Raw genomic sequence first — 21,746 nt, 5'->3', positions numbered from 1 at the left:
TCCTTCCTCATTCTTTAAGCTCCTGCTCAGTGTTACCTTCTCTGTGACCTTCCTTAGTCATTCCCTTTCCCAGTAGAAGTCCTTACTGGACAGACTCTTTGTTCAGGTGTGCCCCACCCATTCGACTACAAGTTCCAGGGATCTAGTCTCACGGGAGTCGGGAGTCTCTAGAGCTTAATGGTTAGGAACTCAGGCTGACCTGAGCCAGACATTCAGCACTGCCACCACACCTACCAGCGTGACCTCAGGCAAGGGACTTCATTGTCCTAAGTCTCCGTTTCCTTGCCTATAAAAATGGGCAAACAATTGCACTTACCGTCGAGGTTAGAGGAGCTAATTCTTGGCCCAGCTCCTCGAATGTCACAGCCTTCTGTAAATGTCACTGCTCATTGCTCCTATTGATGGCCTTACTTTTAATGTAATCCCCACGGACTTAGTACGGAGTGGATGTTTAACGATGTTTACTGAATTAGCAATTAAAATATGTATCCTTCTCACTGGAACTGTCGATTGGTACATTTTAAGGAGTGGGCCACTCAGCATTTCCCCCTAATTCTTCAATATTTGGTGGAGTGTCCTCTGCACAAGGATTGGTTTCAAGTGCAATTATCTGAGTAAGCTCAGGCAGGCTCTTGTACCCACTCTTCTCTTGCGCTCCTCGCTCTTCCGTTTCCAGCCTTGCACTTGCTGTCCTGCTTCTGAAGGAATAAATCAGACAACGGTGGCTATCTACAAGTACCTTAAACTGAGTCTGAGGTCTCTAGAGGAAAAGAGCTTCAGAATGCTATCAAATCGGCGATAAATGTTCGATTTCCGCTTCTCCTACTGTCAATATCCACCTCGCGAGGTGAGACAGGAAGGGCTAATTACCCCCGTAGTCCTTTTTAATTCCAATAGCCTGTGGTCCCCTTTTGTGCACAGCTGGGTTTTTAGGCTCAAAAGAGGGAAAGCAATTTTTGAAAACAAACACAATGTAATGACTCGTTCTGTCTCTCTGCTATGGATAATCTCAGAGACAAAGTTAAGTCCGAATCTACAGCTTGCCCCGTCTGCCACTGGTCTTTGCTACTGGCTTGGAATTACTAGGGGCTATTGGCAAGGCCGAGCTAAACGTCCGGACACTTGGGTGAGGTCCCTTCGAGTTCAGAAGTTCTTAGGAGAGTTAGCAAGGGTGGATGAGCTCAGAATGAATCAAGACGTTCCTAGAGATCTTAATCAAATAATCAAAGGTTAAATACGAGGAGGAAATATCATAAAAGCAGGTAAAAGGCAGATAATGAAGAATCTGTTAGCTTTCTTTCCTCTCCAGGAGAAGCAATGAACCCCATCCATGACATGGAGGCTGAAGGTGGCCAATGCGTTCAGTCTGTCCCCAGCCCTGGGGTCCCTGAGCCAAAGAGGACCCTTGAGGATATGGGAGGAACCCCGTCCCCCACCCCACTGCACAGGTGGGCCCGGGTATAGCCCTTTGTCCTGTCTCTTCCTCCCTCTCCCATCCAGTATGGCCCACTTGGAGTGCATTCTTCCTCTGGGCCATGTTTTCCATACTCTTTTAATCCATTCTCCTTTTGAAAAGCATTTTTTAAAAAAATTATCATATATACCCCCTCCCCAGAGGTTGTGAGAGGCACCCACTGGGCCCGAGCCTGTCCTACCCACCACCTCTTTGGTACGGTCAGTGCCAGCTCTGGTTCCTTCTTCTCACCCTTCTCTGTTGATTGCTGGTGACTGATCACTGGTGAGCTTTCGAACCCAGACATTGTGCAGTCAAACGTTTCTTATGCATCATCTATGCACCATTAAGCACTGTGCGAGCCCAGAGGCTACCATGATGCATGAAACAAAGGCCCTGCCTTCAGGAAGCACCAGAAAGATCCATGAACAATTTCAAACTGCTCGGCCACTATCTAAAACTAGGTTCAGAGTCCTATTGGGCCTAGAAAAAAAGGGGACTAGATCTGCCTTGGGGTGCCAGGGTAGAATTTGCAGGCAGGGGAAGAAAAGGGGAAGAGAACACAGGCAGAGTGTGTCGAGGGGCGGGGTTTGGAGGAAGCATCCCCAAATGCTTGTGGGGAGTCGGAATGCAATACTCAAGGGCTGGAAAGTGATCGGCCATGATGTTGGGAGGTTGGGTCACTGTCAGATGTGAAGGGAAGTTGAACCATTTTGTCCTGACCCTGTTGGCAATGGTCTAATAATCACATAACTCAGCAAGGAGCTGGAAATTAATATGAACTTTAGGTCTTCCACTCTAAAACCACCTGTCCACCTAACCTTCTAGGGGTGGTCATAAGAGGTTAAACCTGAGAAGGGAACAGTGGGAGAAACGTCTCCGAAGCAGCCAGTGGGTGTGCTCTTGACCAGCGAAGTTGCTGTAGAAAGTAGGTGTCTAATTATCCTAAATCTTTAGCTCACCGATTTAAACTGTCCAAGCACCAAACTTGTTTGCTGCGCTTCTAGAATGGAATCAGATCAGCTTCCTACATGGTATCGCCATATTATAGTGAGAGGTGATAAGTAATAGGATTTCTGTGCAAGTGCTTTGTAACAGGGTGTTCTACAAATACGTTGATAATCAGTATTGCAGTTTTCTAGATCCCTACTCAGATAGCCTTCTCAGAGAAAGTTGTTCCCTTCAGTGTAACAGGCAACTTTAAGAGAGAAACAGAGCACAATGAAAGGGAATGGACCCGGTCAATCGGATCAGCCAAATCAAATTTGGTGATCATTAATATTGTTCTTGTTGTTTAGAATAACCTGAAGGCAGCAAACATAAAGCATATTTTGTGGATCTCTAGCTTTTTGGCATGTTCCTTGGGGTTAAACTGGTTTCTTTAAAAGCAGAACTTCTCAGAGCCTTAAATATGCAAATGAGCACCATGAATTCAAAAACAGGTTTTATAACCAGTATCTCCCAAGTTGATTTGACTACCGTACCCCCTCCTACTTCCTGGTCCACACTGCCTGAGTCCACTCTATATTTCTAGAGGAAAATGCCCGTGCTTGGGGTGGGGGGAGGGGGAGTTGGAGGTAGCCTGTGAGGCCACAGCAGGGGATCCAGCCATCCAGGGCCATCAGCTCTGCTCCCTGCTCCCTACTGGGGAGTCTCCCTGTTCTTCACTAAGACCTGTCCCGCTCCCCCCACCCCAGTCGTACCTCCCACTCACATCCCCTTACCAGCCCTGTCTGCGAGCTTCACCCCTAACTCCTGATTGTTCCCATTCCTTGATATTTTCAGCCCCGGCCCTGAGCTTAGGACAAGAACTCAGCAAGAAGGCCCAGGCTACAGCATGAATAGTCTCTCATTGCTGGAACACCGGCCTGTGAAATATTATTTCCTTTTCTCACATTTAAAAACTTGGGGGGCTGGGGAGCAGAGGGATTCTTTCGGGATTCCTCCAGTTCACATCGTTAATAATTCTTTGTGTTAATTTCGTGTGTGTTCTCTGAGGTTTGATCTGCTTTTCCGTCTTCGTGTGTTATCTTACTTGTTTTTATTTCTGACATTTGGTTTTTCTTCACATGGAGGCAAGAAGAGACCTTAATTCGGTTTTGCTTTCATGCTTAGTATTCATAACGTGATTCTTTTTTAAATATGATTTTTTTTTTCCAGAATGACATGACAGAATGCTCTTCGCAGGTGGTTATGGTGAGGACAGCTGCATTGAACAGGAACACATTCTCTTGTTTTTACTGGAAAGAACTATATTTTCCTGATCTGGTCCTTTGAATTTTGGCCTCTGGGCCTCTCTGCCCCTCAAGGGATCCCCCTGAGCTCTCTCTCTCTCTCTCTTTGTAAGGCAAGAAGCAGATATCTGAAACCACCTGATCAATTCTGAAAATTAAATCTCCAGCCCTCCATTTGAATGAGAGACCGTCCTCCAGCTTCAGGCTTTACCTCAATCAGTATTAGGTTTTATTCAAGGGAAAAATGTGCTCCTGGTTCCCTCTCCTTCCACTAAAATTTTTGGTTACTTTTAGGAGCCTCATTTTACTCCAAATAATACAATTTCTTCAACTCCCGTGTGCTCTAGGCTTAAATTTCCATCTGTTTACAGAAGAAGAAAAAAATCTCTTTCTCAAGGGCTTATGAGCTTGTCAAATTTTGCCTGTCCAGAAATAAATCACATCACCCTCTTCCACTCCGTCCCTCCCCTGCTGTCCTTAGTCAAGATGTGCAACAGCCTCTATGCAGCCAAACAAGTCAGACCCCCCAGCCCTTACATGCCTCCCTGCTTCTCCATTCCATCCATCGAATCTGATCTAACCTACATGTTCTCGGTATGAATCAATAATTCCTCTGGCCTGCACTTTGTTCTCTTCCTTCTGCCCTTGCCTGCTCTCGTCCCCTCTTTTCTGGACAGCTGAGTAATCTCTTTGGGTGGTCTTCTAATGAGGACTTCCCTCCTTCTAAACACACGCCCTGCCCAGCAGCATGACAGGTGGTCAGCAGTGAGCACCACCACCCCACCCAGAACCCACTGCTGGGTGCTGACCCCACGTCCTCAGCAATGGATCAAGATGCCACTATAGCAACTCAAGCCTTCACGAGGAGGAGTGTAGGTCGCTGTGTCTCTGAGCCAAGTGGTTCTCACTACTGCTTCACCTACCCACCCAAAACTATAGGGACCTTCCAACAAAGGGCCCATGGCCACATTCCCTCGGGTCTGTTCCCTTGGCTCTAGACAATGTGGCAGGCTCTCACCCTCTTTTAGTTTCCCCAGTCTATCATCTTTTCTTCATCCCAAGAACTTCCTGTTCTGCCTATCCTCCAATGAGCAGTGGCCCAGCTGGACTCTCTGGACGTTGCCTCTTGGCTCACCTTGGTATTATGGTCTACTGGTCACAGGCAAGTCCCAGACGGCCCAGGTGACTGGGACACCACAAACCAGTCCAGTGGTGGGACACCACAAACCAAACCAGTCCCAGCACTGTGGCCTTCCACTGGTCGAGAAGGGGTTGGGATGGGACTCCCAGTGTTGATGCTGAAGACTGAGGTTTGAGACATAAACCTCACTGGCAACCTCTTAGAGTCCACGACAAATATTTCTGGTTTGTTCATTCATTGATTCATTTAACAAACATGTATAGAGACAGGCTACTAAGTACCAGATACATTACATAATATTGACAATATGGCACAGAGGGTGTCAGACTGGGTCCCTGTTCGTGGCATCTCTATTCTACTGTTGGAAGGACAGAGACAACTTTAGCATCAGTAATTGTCAGCAGCTTTAAAGTCTGAAGATAATTAAGATGTTCACAACGTAAGTGGGAAGGGCTATTCTAGACAAGATACTCAAGGAGTTAACCTCTGAGAAATGACATTGAAGCAAATATCTGAATAAGAAGCCAAAAAATCAACGTCGGTGGGTCAAGGAATCAGCAAAAGTAAAAAGCCCTAAAGTAGGGATGAACTTGGACGAGTCTGAGGAACAAAAGAAGAGTGTGGCTGGGCTTGGTGAACAGAGAAGTGAGTGAGAGGATTTGAAGTCAAACAGGAAGACACGGACCAGATCACGTCAGCCCTCGGTAAGTTTGCATAAGATGTTTGCATTTGCCCCTGAGAGCAATGCTCACCCAGAAACAGAGCAATGCTAGAGGCCATGGTGACAGAGCATCCAGGTTCTGGCTCATCACACAGGGAGTGGAGACAGGTCCCGAGGAAGTGAGTCATTGCTGAGTTTCTTGCACGTCCACAGCCGGGGAATGGTATCTGGGTGGGACACCCGAGGCCAAGGGCTAGTGAGGAGTTCAGAGGAAAAGGAAGCTAACTAGATTCAAGAAGAGAAAGTACAGACCCGCTGTTCTTTCGTGAGTGCTAGTAGAGACGCGGGTGTGGGAAGGTAGATAGAGAGTCCCAGGGTTCAGGGAAGCTAGAGATGCGAGCTTTAAGACAGCGTCACTACAGCCTCGAGAGACTGCGGATTGTGGGTTGCAACAACGGAGCCAGATTAGAGAAGCAAAGACACTCACACTTAACCCTAGCCAGCCTTGGACATACCAAACCATTCATTCTCAGCTCTGCTCTCCTGCACAGCGGGTGCCCTGGAACAACGCGCACAGTTCTGTAAAATTACGCGCAACAATGGCGCCCTGATCTTCATGCAGCACGGGCCCCAGGAGTGCCCAACATACGGATAGTATAAATCCCAACTTGACCTTTTTAATGGCCTAAGAAGCAGATCTCCCTTGAGAAGGGCCTCTTCTTTTCACGATTGTTCTTTCTCCTGCATGATAGCTTTACCTTTGCTAATATGCAATGGTTAAAAAAAAAGAAGAAGAAAAAGCAACCCTATGAAATAGAAGGTACTTTGAAAGTGTTCAGACTGCTCCGTTCTCTGACAAGCCCTGCTGCCTTGGCCAACAGTGAGGCTTTAGAATAAAATTAGGGCTGTATGAAGGATGAATGGGTCCAGTCTGTCTCCTGCAGAGCTCTGCAGTGTAGATGGGGCCAGAGTCGTCACTTGGTTCCTAAGCTTTAATAGAGCGTCTTTCATTCAAGGATCCCGGGACACTTCACAGCTGCTAAAATGATCCTAAGCAAATATTTGTAGCTACACAGCACAGGTGGGAATATGGAGGCACTGAGAAGAAAAATAACTGACCAAAGACCCCAAGGGTCAACTGTGGAGGTAGGATCAGAATCCAGGACCTGAGCCAATTCAGAGCTCTATCTGCAGGATCAGGCCTAGAAAAGACGACTGGGATTTCATGATTGAGATGAGTTATCATCAGACAAATTTGGGGGTCCACAATAACAACCAGTCATGAGCCAGCTGCTTCCTAATCCAGTGCCGCTCTGGGACATGTGCGTGATGACTTGGTGACCCGCAGCTCTAAGTGGTTAGGGCTTTAATAATTCAAGCTTTCTAATTAGATTGACAGTCTCTGTCAGAGTGAGCATAGGCAGTGAAGTGTATTCTGTGTTCTTGACAAATACGCTTTATAGCTTCAATTAAACCCATTTCCTATGTACTGGGGCCAAAAAGGCCACTATACAAAACAGCCACATGGCCATATCACCAAGATAAGGGTAAACAGAGTACAACCCGCTTGTGTGAGCTGCAGGCTGGGGTCTGAGTCGGGAGGCCAGAGTGAAGACTGAAGAGTGCTATGGTCTGAATGTTTGTGTCCTTCCAAAATTCCTATGTTGAAGTCCTAACCCCCAAAGTTGATGGTTTTAGGAGGCGGGGGGGGGGGTCTTTGGGATGATTAGATCATGAGGGTAGAGCTGTCATGAATGGGATTAGTGTTCTTATAAAAGAGACCCCAGAGAGCTCTTCAGCCCCTTCTTCCATGTGAGGCTATAACGGGAAATCTGCGGTCTGGAAAACGGCCCTCACCCCATCATGCTGGCACCCTGATCTTGGACTTACAGCTTTCAGAACTGTGAGCAGTAAATTTCTGTCTATTATAAGCCACCCAGCCTGTGGTATTTTGTAAAAGCAGCCCAAACGGACCAAGACGAAGAATATACTTTGATATGGTCGCTCAGGATGGACACTGCCCCATTCTTGCTGCCGTTGACCTTAAAAGAAACAAAACATCGACATGATGTGGAGTCATAACTTGGGGTCCTCAGACCTCTTTCTCTCAACTGGCCTCACTGGAGTTGAGCAGCTGAAAGACAGACAAGGCAGGAAAGATTTGGGAGCAACAGCAGGAAAGAGAGAAAATAAGGGTTCCAAGACTCATGACGGGCTACCACCAGGAGGACTTGTCTCCACCCATTTGGTCCACAGAGATTGGTTTGTCCTGGGGCTTCTCCCAAGGGTCAGATCTCAGTTGAGATCTTCCTAAATAACAGGATCTCAGTGGAGCTTCGGAGCCCAGAGGAAAGGTGAGGCATGGCTGTGGGAGGAGGTCAGGGGCCATTTTGGCATTACTGAGTGGTGGTTTCAAATTCTAATTCGGACTCTTCCCTTTACTAGCCGTGGGATCTTGACCAAGTGACTACATCTCTTTGTGCCTTCTGGGCACAAATAGTACGTATTGGACAGGGTTGTGAAACAAGAAGTTGATAGAGTGAAGCACGTAGAAGAGAGCTTGGTCTGCAGTAAGAACTCAAAAAATATCAGCCATTATAATTAACTGTTACATAACAAATTCAAGGTACCCCAGAGCTTATTAGATTTCTGGCTCCTCTTCGATGAAGATCCAATTCATTCTTGGGTCCAATTTAACTTCGGAGTTACACAGAAGACTTTTTTCTAAAGTTAAGGGCTTTAACCAAAAGACCACCTTTGTTGGCAGGTAAGAAAGGAAGACTGGGGAGTGCCCTCACCCCTGACATTTTGCTCAGATCAGCCAAGCCTGGCCCTGGATAAAACTGAGAGACAGGCCAAATTTGCTTACATGGAGCAGCCTCCTTCTAGTGCCCCATCACGCTGGGCCCACCCGGGATCCATGACCCTGGGAGCCCCGAGGGCAGGGACATCTGTGGCAGCCACTGCCAGCAATCAACCAACGGGCTTACAGTGGGTTGGGGAGCAAGGACTAGCTCCAGTAGGGTTACCCATCGCTTGGGACTGGTGAGAGGAGAGAGGAAGAGACCCAGAGCATAAGGGGGTGCACCTCAGTACTAGGATTTGTCCTAGCAGGTCTCGGGCAACCGAAAAGCATTTGCGTACTGGAAAGGGCCACCCAAATGTGCAGGCGTGTTATTATATAATTGTTACCACTTTTCATTCAAAAGCCAATTGTTAGCATCTACCTACTGGGCAATAGAGTGAAGGAAACCAAAGAGATCGGGGTTTGCACCACCTCTGTGTCTGACACACATGTGACCTCAGGCAGGTGCCTTTCAGAGCCTGACTCTCCCCTCTAAAATCTTAAAGGGCAGGGTCTCTGATGAGCTGAATGTGATAATGTAGCGTGCCTGGCCCATAGCAGACAGAGTCAACCAACGTGGCTTTTCCCTTCTTTGTGGTGAAGACACGGGGTACTTTTTCACATGGAAATGGAACTTCATAAAACTAGAAAACAAGACTGTGGCCCCAGGGAAGGTTTTAGTAGTGAATTATTTTCGTAGCATCTTTTTTTTTTTCCTCCAAGATCCTGCAGAGAGGGAATATCTATTTCAGCGTGGTTCAGACTTTAGCAGCCATTGCTCACAAAGAGCGGGGTTTGGGAATGTTTCCAATACGCGGAGCTCTTTCATCGACCTGGGTCCTGTCTCTACAGACTCAGCCCAGTGGAAGCCTCCAGGTGGGTGCTGAAAAGGCAGAAGAAGCTTGCCAGGGAGGCTAAGGGCTGCAGGAGTCTCCGGGCCAGGCATGGTATGTCGGCTGGAATGCTTCCTGCGGCGATCAGTGCCTGCAGAAGACAACCCCCACCAGCCGGGGACCACAGAGGGGTGTCCGGGTACCGTGGGAGCATTCCCCTCAAGCCCTCTTGACGTGACCGGCCCTCCTCATGGCTTTTCATGGCTCCCTTTACTTGGGCTGCTTCCAAGCCTCCAGCTGGGCTCGTCTAGGAGCTGGGAAGCTGTGTTTACGGAATCTCCAACGTCCCTGAGGCCAAGGCCAGGCATCCGTCGGACATGGGGATGGGAGTCGGTGAAGGTGGCATAGATTTATTAGTCCACAATCAACTCGATGGACCTGTCTCTGTGCCCTGATCTTGTTCCCTCCCGTGTCAGTTGTACTAACACCACCACCCCATGGACAGACCGACTCACTACAGACGGCATTGGTCTGGTTTTTGTTAGTAAGTACTTTTCTCCGGGCAAATGAACTTTCCTGACATCCACTTCAAACTTCTAGGCTCATGGAATGCCAATAAGGAAACACAGCCCAAGAACGATATCCTTAGGGAGTGTGAGCAGATCAGACCCATAGTCCTAGAGATTATGTGTGCATATAAATATACATACATGGGTTTATTTTTACATATGAAATGTATATGAGATATGAGATATATGTCTATGCATACGAGATTCGTGTTGTGTGCGTGAATGAGCTCCAGCTAGTTAGTATTCAACACATTTATTTTTATTTACTTTGTAAAAAATTCTTTTAAATGTTTATTTTTGAGAGAGAGAGAGAGAGAGAGAGAGAGCCAGCAAGGGATGGGCAGAGAGAGAGAGACAGACAGACAGAATTTGAAGCAGGCTCCAGGCTCCAAGCTGTCAGCCCAGAGACTGACATGGGGCTCAAACCCACAAACCGTGAGATCATGTTCTGAGCCGAAGTCAGTGGCTTAACTGAGCCACCCAGGCGCCCCTATTTTTATTTTATTTACTTAAGGTAAATAAAATACTCACATAAGGATTTAAATAAATATTTATTGGAAGACATTATATAAATATTACATATTTATTCCTGGGCCATCTCTAGGTCAACCTGGAGATGCTCCTTTCTGCCTTTCACGTACTTCTTAGGCTTCATACTTTACGATCTCTGCCTCCTCCCCAATGTATATTTTCACTTGATTTCGTCGGGGTAAAGATCACTCAGCCTCTGGGCCTCAGGATGCTTATCAGTGAATAAAGCTAATGGGTATTAGAAACAGACACAGAACAGCTAGCTCAGGCTTGGTCTGGGCAGGCACTCAGTGAATCGTGGGGGTGGATGTGAGGCTGGTGGTGATGAGGCAGCAATGGCTTTTGGGGAGCTATAGACTTAGAGAGTTCGACGTGCCCAAGGGCAATGACATTCAGGAAGACCCCATAGTCCTTGCCCTCTATTTAGTCCAGTGAGTTAACTACTCAGAGCCTGGGAGCTTGATTCCCAAGTGTCCCCACTGCTGGTGGCTTTTCGGTGTTGTGAAAACACAGAAGATGGAGAGGCAAAGCCATATCTGAAGTCTGGTTCTTTCACAAAGAATGGAGTGATCTGGAGGTGGTGGGTCCTCTCAGTGTTTCTGGATGTCTAATCAGAATGCTCCCCCTTAGGGTCCCTTGTACCTGGGACAGGTTGCAGACACCTTAAGCAGGATTTTATTACGATAGCGAGAACACACAATGAAGGCTCTCGTTTCATTCACTCTCCACTTGCACCAGGGAGCTCGGAGTGGAGCTTAGAGGGTAGGATACAGCACAAGAAGCCCTGTTCAGCATCCAGTCCTCTCCGCTTGGCTGGAGGTGAGAGGCTACCAGGCCAGATAAATGCAGTCTGCTCACCAGCCCAGGGCAGCATGAATCCGTCGGCCCAGAACCCACACACTGGAGCCCGAAGGTGTAGGTTCCTGACCCTCTGGGACACGTGAACTTGTCTAAGGCCAAGACTCTACCGTGACTTGGTTTCCTCATCTGTCAAGTGAGGAGGTTGACCTTAGTGACCCCTAAGTTCCCTTTCACAGTTAACATTCTCTAATCCTCAATTTAAAAAATATAGAAAGTTTGCATTTAACTTTCTATATGTGCCCAGTGTACTAGAGCTGTTATAACAATGACACAGAGAGTCCAAAACAGCAGAAAATCCAGTGTTTATGTTCAATTCAGAAATTCAGACTGACCATCCTCTGAGTCATATTAAAATATTGATTGTTTTGTAGAGAACTCAGTGGGTCTGGGGAGACAAATAATGAATGCTAATGATGGTTTGCAGCCAGCCAAGTGAGGACGAAATATGTGCCAGAGAGATAAGAAGGAGTCATTTACCGGCTTGACAATTAGCTATCGAGGGCCTGCACCCAGCCCTAATCCTGCGAGAGCATACTTCTAGAATTTAGTGTGTATTCCACTCACAGGGCATCTAAGATGAGGATTCTGGTTCCGCAGGTCTGGGTAGAGCCCAAGACTCTGCATTCCTACTATGCTCCCGGGAGAAATCCAGGTATATGTGTGCGTGCAGCTGAACGGGTGTCCTATGAGCTTTTCTCCTGGGCGTTGGATGAGGGGGTCCAGATTTTAAAGGTGGTCATGTTTCCGAGGATGGAGACAGCCCCAAATGGCAGAGGGGGAGGCACCGCTTTCTCAGAAGAGGAGGGTCAAACCAGTCTGAGAATAGAATGTCGCTGTGGTTAAAAGTGCTTACGGATAATTAGAAGTATCTGTTATGGGAAAGAGATGGAGAGAAAGGGGGCTTTACGGGCGCAGGAGTTGAATGCCATGGTGATGGCAGTGCTATTAAAAAGCAGGCATGGCTGAGACACAGAGCCCCTCAGCTCAGGGCTCTGGCCTTTCTGTCCTTTGAATTGAGGTTTGCCTTTGACTTCATGGAACGATTTTCTTCTGGTGCCACAGCAGCCATTTCATTGCAAGATGGATTGCAATGTGAACTGATCTTTTTCCATTTCGGGTCCCAAACCGCAGCGCAATTAGTTTCTAAATAAATGCCAGCGGCTTCTGGGGGAGGCTCTGAATGCGAGGCTGGAATGAAGTGGCCAGCCACAGACAGTGTCTACGTTGGCCGTGCCCCCTGAAAGGGCTCGGGGTTCCGACTGCACCCTCTGCACTTAGACAACCTGTATTTCCAGAGAGGTGCTGCTGAGCCCTCTGTACACGTTTTTGATGCAAACTAGTTTAAACGACAGAAAGAAGATGGAGTTTGCCTGGAAGGTTGACACATTTTTTTTTTTAATGTTTCTTTAGTTTTGAGAGAGAGAAGCAGAGTGCAAGTAGGCAAGGGGCAGAGAGAGAGGGAGACACAGAATCCGAAGCGGGCTCCAGGCTCTGAGCTGTCAGCACAGAGCCCGACGCGGGGTTCAAACCCAGGAACCGTGAGATCATAACCTGAGCCGAAGCTGGATGCTTAACCGACTGAGCCACCCAGGCGCCCCAGACACATGTTTTAAGGTAAACACAGGACACCTCTGCCACAAAACAGTTGTGTGGGCTTCCATGAACTCATGATCTTTTTATCTTGACAGACTCTGATCACATGTGGAGAGGACTATCCACACCTGCTGTCCTTTGATCTGAGTGAGGACAGATGTTAGAGGTTGAATCCCATCCCCTAAAATTCTGACTCCCGGTATCTCAGAGCTGACCTAGTTGGGAAATAGGGTCCCTGCGTCTGTAACTGGTTAGACGAGGTCACCCCAGAGTAGGGTGGACTCCTGATCTCATCTGACTGGTGGCCTCATACAAAGGGCGAATTTGGACACAGATGTACACGTAGGGAGAACGCCACGTGAAGACGAGGGCAAGCATCAAGATGAAGCGTCATCTACGAGCCAAGGACACCACAGACGCTAGGGGAGAGGCGTGGGGCAGACTCTCCCTCACAGCCACAGAAGAAGCCAATTCTGCTGACACCTTGACCTCAGGCTTCCAGTCTCCAGAAATGTAAGAGGACCCATTTCTGTTGTTGAGGCCATCCGGTTTGCGGTCCTCTTTTCACATCAGCTCAAGGGTGGTTATACAAGAGACTGATAATAAAGTTAAGTATCAATAAAATTATACAGTTATATGTATGGCCTTGGAAAAAATCTTTTAACCTCTGTAAGCAGCTGGAACAAGTGGTTAATGAAATCCCTTGCATCCTGTGGTTCCCTGAGATTCTGATATATTGGTCCTCTCAGTGCCATTTGATGGATAGCACCTGCCAATGAGAGCGGAGAAGTGACAGGTGCACCCAGAGGAGGCCGAGCACAAGTGCAGGAGATGGAGCTTAAACCGTCAAGTGACCAGGCAGAGGCTTAAGCCTGTGGGCATCTCAGATGCTAAACAGAGACTGGACCATGCCTGGGACAGAGGGATCCTGGTAGCAGAGGGCAGTCTCTGCAGAAAGCTAGGATGACTTAGGCAGAGCGGGCCATGGCCCCCGGCTCCTCCTCCTGCACGCAGGGCAATCTAGAAGCAGCAGTTAGGAGTCAGGCGAAGAGTTCAAGTCCCTGGGTTTCTGGCCTCCAGCATTGGCAGTCAGCAAACCAAAGACGGCAACCTCACGACTGTTCGGGAATATCTGTCGAACGAGGCCCTTGGGAAGTCGACAGGTGGGAAGCCAGAGTCATCATAATCTGGGTATGAAAAGACACGGGACCTCCTGTTGCAGTCACTGGCGGATGACATATGAGCATTTGGGTTACATGTTCACCTGTGACTGGGACAGAACAGGGACTGGTCTATGCTGTTCATTGCTGATTTCCCTAGTCAGTACCTTGCACGCTGTAAACCCTCAGTTTGTTGCATGATAGGACAGCAAAGGGGGAATTTGTTCCAGGAATCGAGAAAACAATTAGTCAATTTAGTAATGAGGGCCATGTTACCCTTCTTGGCTCAACTTTAATTAGCTGTTTGTCTGAATTAGTTTTATTGTCATCGTTACATTGATTATATTATTTAGTGCCTGTTGGTGAAAAATAGCACGTGGGACCACAAAGCTTAGCTTAGCAATTCAAGAATTTCGATTGGAGAGGCGGAGTTAAGCTTTTCCATGTTACCGGTCAATAAATATTAACTGACCGGTGTGTGCAGAGCACTGTGCTGGGCACATGTGATCAAGGTGCATGTCACATATAAAGTTGCCAATGATTATTCAAAATAATACCGTAAGCAGAATCCCACAGTTCCTGAGCAACCCTCGTTTTCTCTGTTTTTTGTACTCAGGCTTTCTCCCCTTCCAGAAATGTCCTACCTTATAAGATGTCTCTCATCCGACCGGGCCTATTTTTCAATTACTTTATCTACCAGTGTCCTCCAGATCTGCGGAATGGGAACATCTTTTCCTTTTTTTTTTTTTTTTAATTTTTTTTACATTTTTTTTATTTATTTATTTATTTATTTATTTATTTATTTTTCTGAGACAGACCGAGCCGGGGAGGGGCAGAGAGAGAGAGAGAGAGAGGGAGAGAGAGAATTCCAAGCAGGCCCCACGCTGCCAGCACACAGCCTGCTGTGGGGCTCAAACCCATGAAACTGTGAGATCGTGACCTGAGCCAAAACCAAGGGTCGGATGCTCAACCCACTGAGCCATCCAGGCACCCCAACATCTTTTCCTTTTTATGCCCGTAACTCCTTGCAAGTCTCTCAAAGAACATATGTTTTGCCTTGTATGTTAACCAATCACCATTGTCTTATTTCTCTTACTAACTTATATGTTCCCTCATGCGGCATGTTCCATAGTGTTCTCCCAAAAGTCGTGTCCACTCTGAACCTCAGGACATAACCCTATTTTGTATTTTTTTAAACAAAATTTTTATTTATTTATTTTTATTTTTTAATTTTTTAAAATGTTTATTTATTTTTGAGAGAGAGAGAGAGAGAGAGAGAGAGAGAGAGACAGAGCATGAACAGGGGAAGGGCAGAGAGAGAGGGATACCCAGAATCTGAAGCAGGCTCCAGGCTCTGAGCTGTCAGCACAGAGCCCGACGCGGGGCTCGAACTCACGGACCACGAGATCATGACCTGAGCCGAAGTCCAACACTTAACCAACCGAGCCACCCAGGTGCCCCCCAGATCTTTTAAAATCATATTCACGTTAGTTAACATGGAGTGTAGCATTGGTTTCAGGAGTAGAATTCAAGACTTGTTTTGTATTTTTTTTCTTAATTTGGGTATAGTTGACACACGATGTTACATTAACTTCAGGCATTCAACATAGCAATTCCACATGTATACATTATGCTGTGCTCCCCAAAAGTGTAGCCACCATATGTCACCACACTGTGCTGTTACAGTACCACTGACTATATTCCCTGTGCTGTACCTTTTATTCTCGTGACATTCATTCCATGACTGGAAGCCCCCAGCTCCCTCTCCCCGTGGCCATTTTGCCCATCACCACACCACCCCCTTCCCTCTGACAGCCATCAGTTTCTTCTCTATTTATAGCTCTGATTCTGACCTTGAGGATATAGGGTCTTTGCAGATGTAATTAGTTACGGATCTTGAGAGCATCCTGGCTTTAGGGAGGGCCCTAAGTCCAATGACTGATGCCCTTGTAAGAGAAAGGAGAAGGAGGTCGGCACACAGAGGAACACTGAGAGAGAGGGCCATGTGAAGAGGGGGGCATAGATTGGAGGTATTTTGCTGGGAGCCAAAGAATGCGTGGGTCCACCAGAAGCTGAGGTACAGGGCAAGGAAGGAGTCTCCCGGAGGGCCTCTGGAAGAGGCATGGCCCTGCTGCCTCTTGATTTCAGACCTCTGGCTTCCAGATCTGCGAGAGGATACATTTCTGCCGATTCAAGCCACCCAATTTACTGTAGCGTGTTCTGGCAGCACAAGGGAAGGGATGCATCTGAGTATAAAGCATGATTTCCCTTTGTATCCCCTCCAACTTGCTCATAAGCATTTACGAAAATACGACCTTCGCACGTCATTCATCTTTGTTTCTTTGTTGGTTTGTTGCCGTTGTGACTCAAAAAGCACTAGTGTCAATCAATCAATCAGCCATCAAGGACCAGACAAAGTCAAATTATATTAGTTAGTTAGTTTTTCCCCTGATGCGAGTCCTGGGGGGATACCTGTGCCTTTTGTGTACAAGGGAACAGAGCAAAAGTACTTAGGTTGGGTATGAGCATTGGCCCTGCTAAGTCCAAATATCTGAAGGAGGCCCCTCGCCATTGGAGGGAGCCCCATACTCCTAGGGAGAGGGGGCTCTGGGAGAATCTAGGTCCATTCTCTGTGGCCCTCAGTAAATCCAGTTTCTGGATTCCTTGCTGGCTCTTCAAAGGGCATATGGACAAGATGAGGTGTCCCAAACAGTCACACAAAGTGTACCCAGGAATCTGGAGCCAAGGATGACCTTATGTCCAAGTAGAAAAGACTTGGTCACCATTTGAATGCACCTGCCTAAGAAGCCTCCCAGTGGGCACAGGCTTTGGAAGTCAGGATCAGGTATTCATGTCTTTGTGTTCAACATTGGTTCCCCATCCCACCTGTCCCTTTTTTTTTTTTAATGTTTATTTATTTATTTTTGAAAGAGAGAGAGAGAGCAAGGGTGAGCAAAGGAGGGGCAAAGAGAGAGGGACAGAAGATCCAAAGCGAGGTCTGCGCTAACAACAAAGAGCCCGATATGGGGCTCGAACTCATAAAGTGTGAGATTACAACCTGACCCAAAGTTGGACGCTTAACCGACTGAGCCACCCAGGCGCCCCCCACAACCCCCCTGTCCCTAATGCACAGGCACCTTTGGGAGATCTGCTCAGATGAGTAAACTTGAGTCCGGAGATGTGAAATAACTTACTCAAGGTCACACAACCAGTCCATGGTGTTGGGTCTCAAGCCCAGGCTGCTAGCCCAAACCAGTCCTGCTTTTCAAAGGGCCCCTCTGCTTCATCAAAGGCATGAGCGCTTAGGAGGGTGCTAGTTATAGGAGGGGGAAGGGATGGCAAAGGGGAGGGCAGCTGCTGAAGATCAACTTCACCATTTCTGCCACATACAGGTCCCCCTCTGGATACAGAAAGGCCGTTTAAAGCAAAGTAGTTTAGAAATTCCATGGTAGCTGAACGCATTCGCTAAGCAAGCCGCCTAGTGACTGTTTCCTGCCCTGAGAACACCTCACGTAGTCCCTCAGATCTTTGTGCTGGAAGCAGGATGTGACTATCCCCAAGTTCTCTTTGCTGAGTCCTTCCCAGGTGTCCTGGTCAACCATCATCACGAGGTTTTACATTTAGCTGAAGGGGTAGGAGCAAGTCCGTTTCAATGAGAACATGCAGAGGCCAAATGCACCCTTCCAGAACGTCCTGCTTCTATTATTTTGCTCATTCGGGTTTAAATGTTCTGTCCTTGTCAAGCTTTTTCCCATTCATAATTGTGTGATGGGTACAATGTTATTATTCTATTATGACTCACAAACCATGGCCAAATTACTATTTCAATTGATATTGCTTATGAATTATTACATCAATTGCTCTGCAATTCCATAGCAATGCCTTTAGCCCAGTCCCTCAAGAATTAAAAAAAGGGGTGGGGGGAAGACCCGGCAAGGTTTCAGTCCAGAACCTGCCAGCCCAGGGCTGTTCCTCGGACTTCCTGACTCAGTGGTATTTCCTGGAGTCACAGGTTATTTAATGCTTACATGGTGACATCTGATCTTTCTTTCTATTGTCCCCCAGCGGCCACTGGAGCTCTCTCATTCAGACACAAGCTCCTGTGAAAGCAAAGAGAAGGCAGTTTTGCTGCAGGGCACCCCACAGCTGTGCTTTCTAGTATTTGCCCAAATGGCTTCCTCCAGTAACAGCGATCACCAAAGCTCTCTGTGTTGAGTAAGTAAGCTTCATTTTAACCACGCCTGGCTCTGAGTGTTGTAGCCCTCTAAGTTATTCTAGAACAGTACCCGCACGTGCGTTTCTCACCCTAGACACCCTGGTATGGGAGGGTGCCCTCACCAGCATGGATCGCTGGCAGTTTGGTTGGAAAGGACGAGGCAGTTGTTCAGGGAGGGCTGGAGGTGCAACCTGTCATGCTGTTTAAAAAGCAGCCTTTATTTATTTTTCAATTTTTTTAAATGTTTATTTATTTTTGAGACAGAGACAGAGCATGAGCAGGGGAGGGTCAGAGAGAGAGGGAGACACAGAATCCGAAACAGGCTCCAGGCTCCGAGCTGTCAGCACAGAGCCTGACGCAGGGCTCGAACTCACGGACCGTGAGATCACGACCTGAGCTGAAGTTGGACGCTCAACAGACTGAGGCACCCAGGCGCCCCAGAAGCAGCCTTTTTTTAAACTTGCATTGATTCCTTGCAAACTCGACTCTACAGGTGGATCTGAGTCCCTTGCCCACTGTTAGGGTCTGGAGGGTAGCCATTTGCTCTGCCAAGTTCATGATCAGGTCTTTGGAGGCACTTGTTGAAAAATCCTATGTTTCAGGGTTTGTGGGGAAAGCAGAAATATTCTATCCCTTTTAGAGAAACCATCTCATGGGCCAGGCTCTGTAGCAACATATCTTATTGATGTGTAGAGTGCGACGGGTTTCATCTCCACTCACGCATTTCCTTTCGACCACCTACGGCAGAGCACTTCAGGAGAAAGACAGAGGTGGAGGAAGGAACCAGCCCTCCCACACCGAGTTCCTGGTGCCTCCTGAGTGTCCACTGCCTAAAAGGGACTGATTGGTAAGGGCAAAAAAGGACAACGGGTGATAAAGGTAAAAGGAGGCTGATCCCGGCTGAGCAAGCCAACGATCCTAAACCTCTGACCCGCCCATGTCATCTCGGGAGGGGCACAGCACGGGCACTAGGCTGCAGTAGCAAGTGGACGTCCCAGGAGACTGCTCTATGTTTGGCTCTCACTCGAGGGAGCGCCAGGCTCGGGGAGTCCCTCAGTGTTTCCCACTCCTCCAGGGGCCATATCATGAGCGGTATGCCTCCCTGGGTGGTAAGATTTATGCCAACTGATGATATCACACCCCAAGAGTTGTTAAAAGACCATGACGTCAGCTGTTAGTGGCCACACTCCCATTGTCCAATCCAACTAAAAGCCTTTGTTTTCATACGTGGAAACTCAAGAGTGTTCACAGAGGCAGTTCTCACTGTCTGACTCCTGGGCGAGGAAGGGTTCTCCAGGGGACTGCAGACTCATTTCTCATAGGATAGTGGGAATTGCTTATCATTTTGCATCATCAAAATCCTTCTTACTCCAGTGTCATTCCCACTGATATGTACATCTGACTTGAAATGGCTCATGTTGAAAACAAAAATGAAACAGGGGCGCCTGGGTGGCTCAGTCGGTTGAGCGTCGGACTTCGGCTCAGGTCACGATCTCTCAGCTTGTGAGTTCGAGCCCCGTGTCGGGCTCTGTGGGGGCAGCAGCTCAGAGCCTGGAGCCTGCTTTGGATTCTGTGTCCCTGTCTTGCTCTGGTCCTCCCCCGCTCACGCTCTCGCTCTCTCTCTCTCTCTGTCAAGAATAAACATTTTAAAAAAATGAAACAAAAACTTCCCTGACCTTAATTCCCATCCAACCATGGCTCATCTGTTTCCCCTTATAGTAAAATTCCTCCAAAATTACATGTTATCACCATCTCTATCTTCTCACTTCCCACTCTCTCCCAGCCAGCTTCTTCACCCCTACCCCCATGAGAGTGAGACCACTGACCTCCTCTTAACCCAGAAGTCCATTCTTTGATCCATCTTACAAAAAAGAAAAACAAAAACAATGGCAGCTATTGTCACAGTTGACTCCTCCCTCCTCCTTAAAATTTTTTCTTCTCTGGGGTCCCGTGATACCTCGTTTTCTCAGTTTTCCTCCTGTCACATTATTGCTTTCTCCTACTCTCTTCCTGATTGCCCTGTTAATGTTAGACACCCCAGGATCCAACCTCTGGATCTCTTCTGTCCTCTCGCCTTCCTTTCCCTTTGCCCTCCAACAGCCTTGGCTTGTTTCTATCTCAGGGACTTTGCACGTTGCTGTTCCTTCTGCCTGGAATGCTTTTCCCTCAGACCCCCACATAATGAACGCAGCACTGATTAGGTCTCGGCTTCAGCATCATGTCCAGAGACAGACCTTATATGACCACACAAGTTTAAAGCAGCTCTTAAACCTGGTCCCCTCTTCTCCTTACACAGTTTGTTTTCCACACGTCAACAAATGTCCTCTACTTGAAATCATCTCTTTATTTGCTCATGGTTATTTTTGTCTCCCACTAGACTGTAGGACAGCCCTCCGGCCTGTCCTGTTCACTGCGGTTTCCCTAACCTACACTCATATCTTCTTCATATTGTGTTCTCAATAAATATTTGTTGTGTGAGTAAATGCTCCCACCGTAATATATTCTATACCCTATCACTGCTTCTGATGTGAGCCAACATGGTTTCTAAAGGCACAGGAGAAGTACCTAGATCAATTTTTTTTAAGTTTATTTATTTTGGGGAGAGAAAGTTAGAGACAGAGTGTGAGTGGGAGGGAGGAGGGGGCAGGGGAGGGAGACACAGAATCGAAGCAGGATCCAGGCTCTGAGCTGTCAGCCCAGAGCCTGATGTGGGGCTCGAACTCACGAATCAAACTGTGAGATCATGACCTGAGCCAAAGTCAGACACCCAACCGACTGAGCCACCCAGGAGTCCCGATCCATTTTTTTCAGTAATTTGGATTCTTGGGCCCCATCGTAGGCTTTATTGCTGTGCCATTGAAGGCGTTCTGATCTTTAGAGTCCAGCAGTGGCACGAGTAGAGGACAGCATTTAGGTTGATGGCATTTGGGTTCAGTGGTCTTGTGAGTCCTTTGTTTCATCAGACTAAAAATTCTTGAAACCACCAGATTGCAGTTGTTGGTGGAAGCGGAGAGGGGATGGAGAAGCTGAACCCTGTGGCATGAGCCCATCCGACTGTTGAAAGTCAAGGTCCATTCTGACCCACTTTGGTTGCTGAGTGATTCTGTGACTCACCAGGGCGCCCATTAGCTCAAGGAAACCTCTTTCCCTCACATGTCCTTGAGCTCCATGATCCAGAACTCCTTTGCCTTCCAAGCCAGCAGCCACGATTTCAATTTGAATTAATCACAATTAAGGCACTTTAATTTGAATTCAATGTATTAAAATTAAAATGAAATAAAATTAAGAATTTCATCCTGGAGTCTCACTGGCCACATTTCAAGTACTCAGGGACCACATGAGCTGGTGGCCGCAGTATTGCACAATGTCCTTCCATCATTGCAGAAAGTTCTTTGGGGCAGAGCTGGTCTAGAAAATGGGCTCCTGGGGCAGTTAGGGCATCCACCTGCTCATGTCACTGCCTTGAATGCCAGTCTTGTCAGTCCTCAGTGCACCTGAGCTGTATCTTGGTTAAGCAATAGGTCTCGTGAGGCCTGGGAATCGCAGTTGAGCAGGTAAGAAGCTGATGAAAACAGCTTGTAAAACCCTGTGCCAGCAGACTTGCCCACGCACATAGGAGATGCACATTTTCACAGAGACCTACCATTGT

General features: G+C 47.5%; 1 long non-coding RNA gene across 2 annotated transcripts in view; it reads left to right on the top strand.

The window, feature by feature from the left end:
- The window catches only part of LOC132691618 (uncharacterized), a 95,531-nt gene extending 76,653 nt beyond the window's left edge, over nucleotides 1-18,878 (top strand). For both annotated transcript variants that reach the window (XR_013555019.2, XR_013555020.2), the window contains one exon: nucleotides 17,947-18,878. This is a non-coding gene — a long non-coding RNA (uncharacterized LOC132691618). The remainder of the gene's footprint in view (nucleotides 1-17,946) is intronic.
- Nucleotides 18,879-21,746: the final 2,868 nt, after the last annotated feature.

This window comes from Panthera onca, chromosome B1 (assembly GCF_046562875.1).
Source record: "Panthera onca isolate mPanOnc1 chromosome B1, mPanOnc1 haplotype 2, whole genome shotgun sequence".
NCBI lineage: Eukaryota > Metazoa > Chordata > Mammalia > Carnivora > Felidae > Panthera > Panthera onca.
Note: the sequence above shows the minus strand (reverse complement) of the source record. Positions and strands in the feature narration are given on the sequence as shown.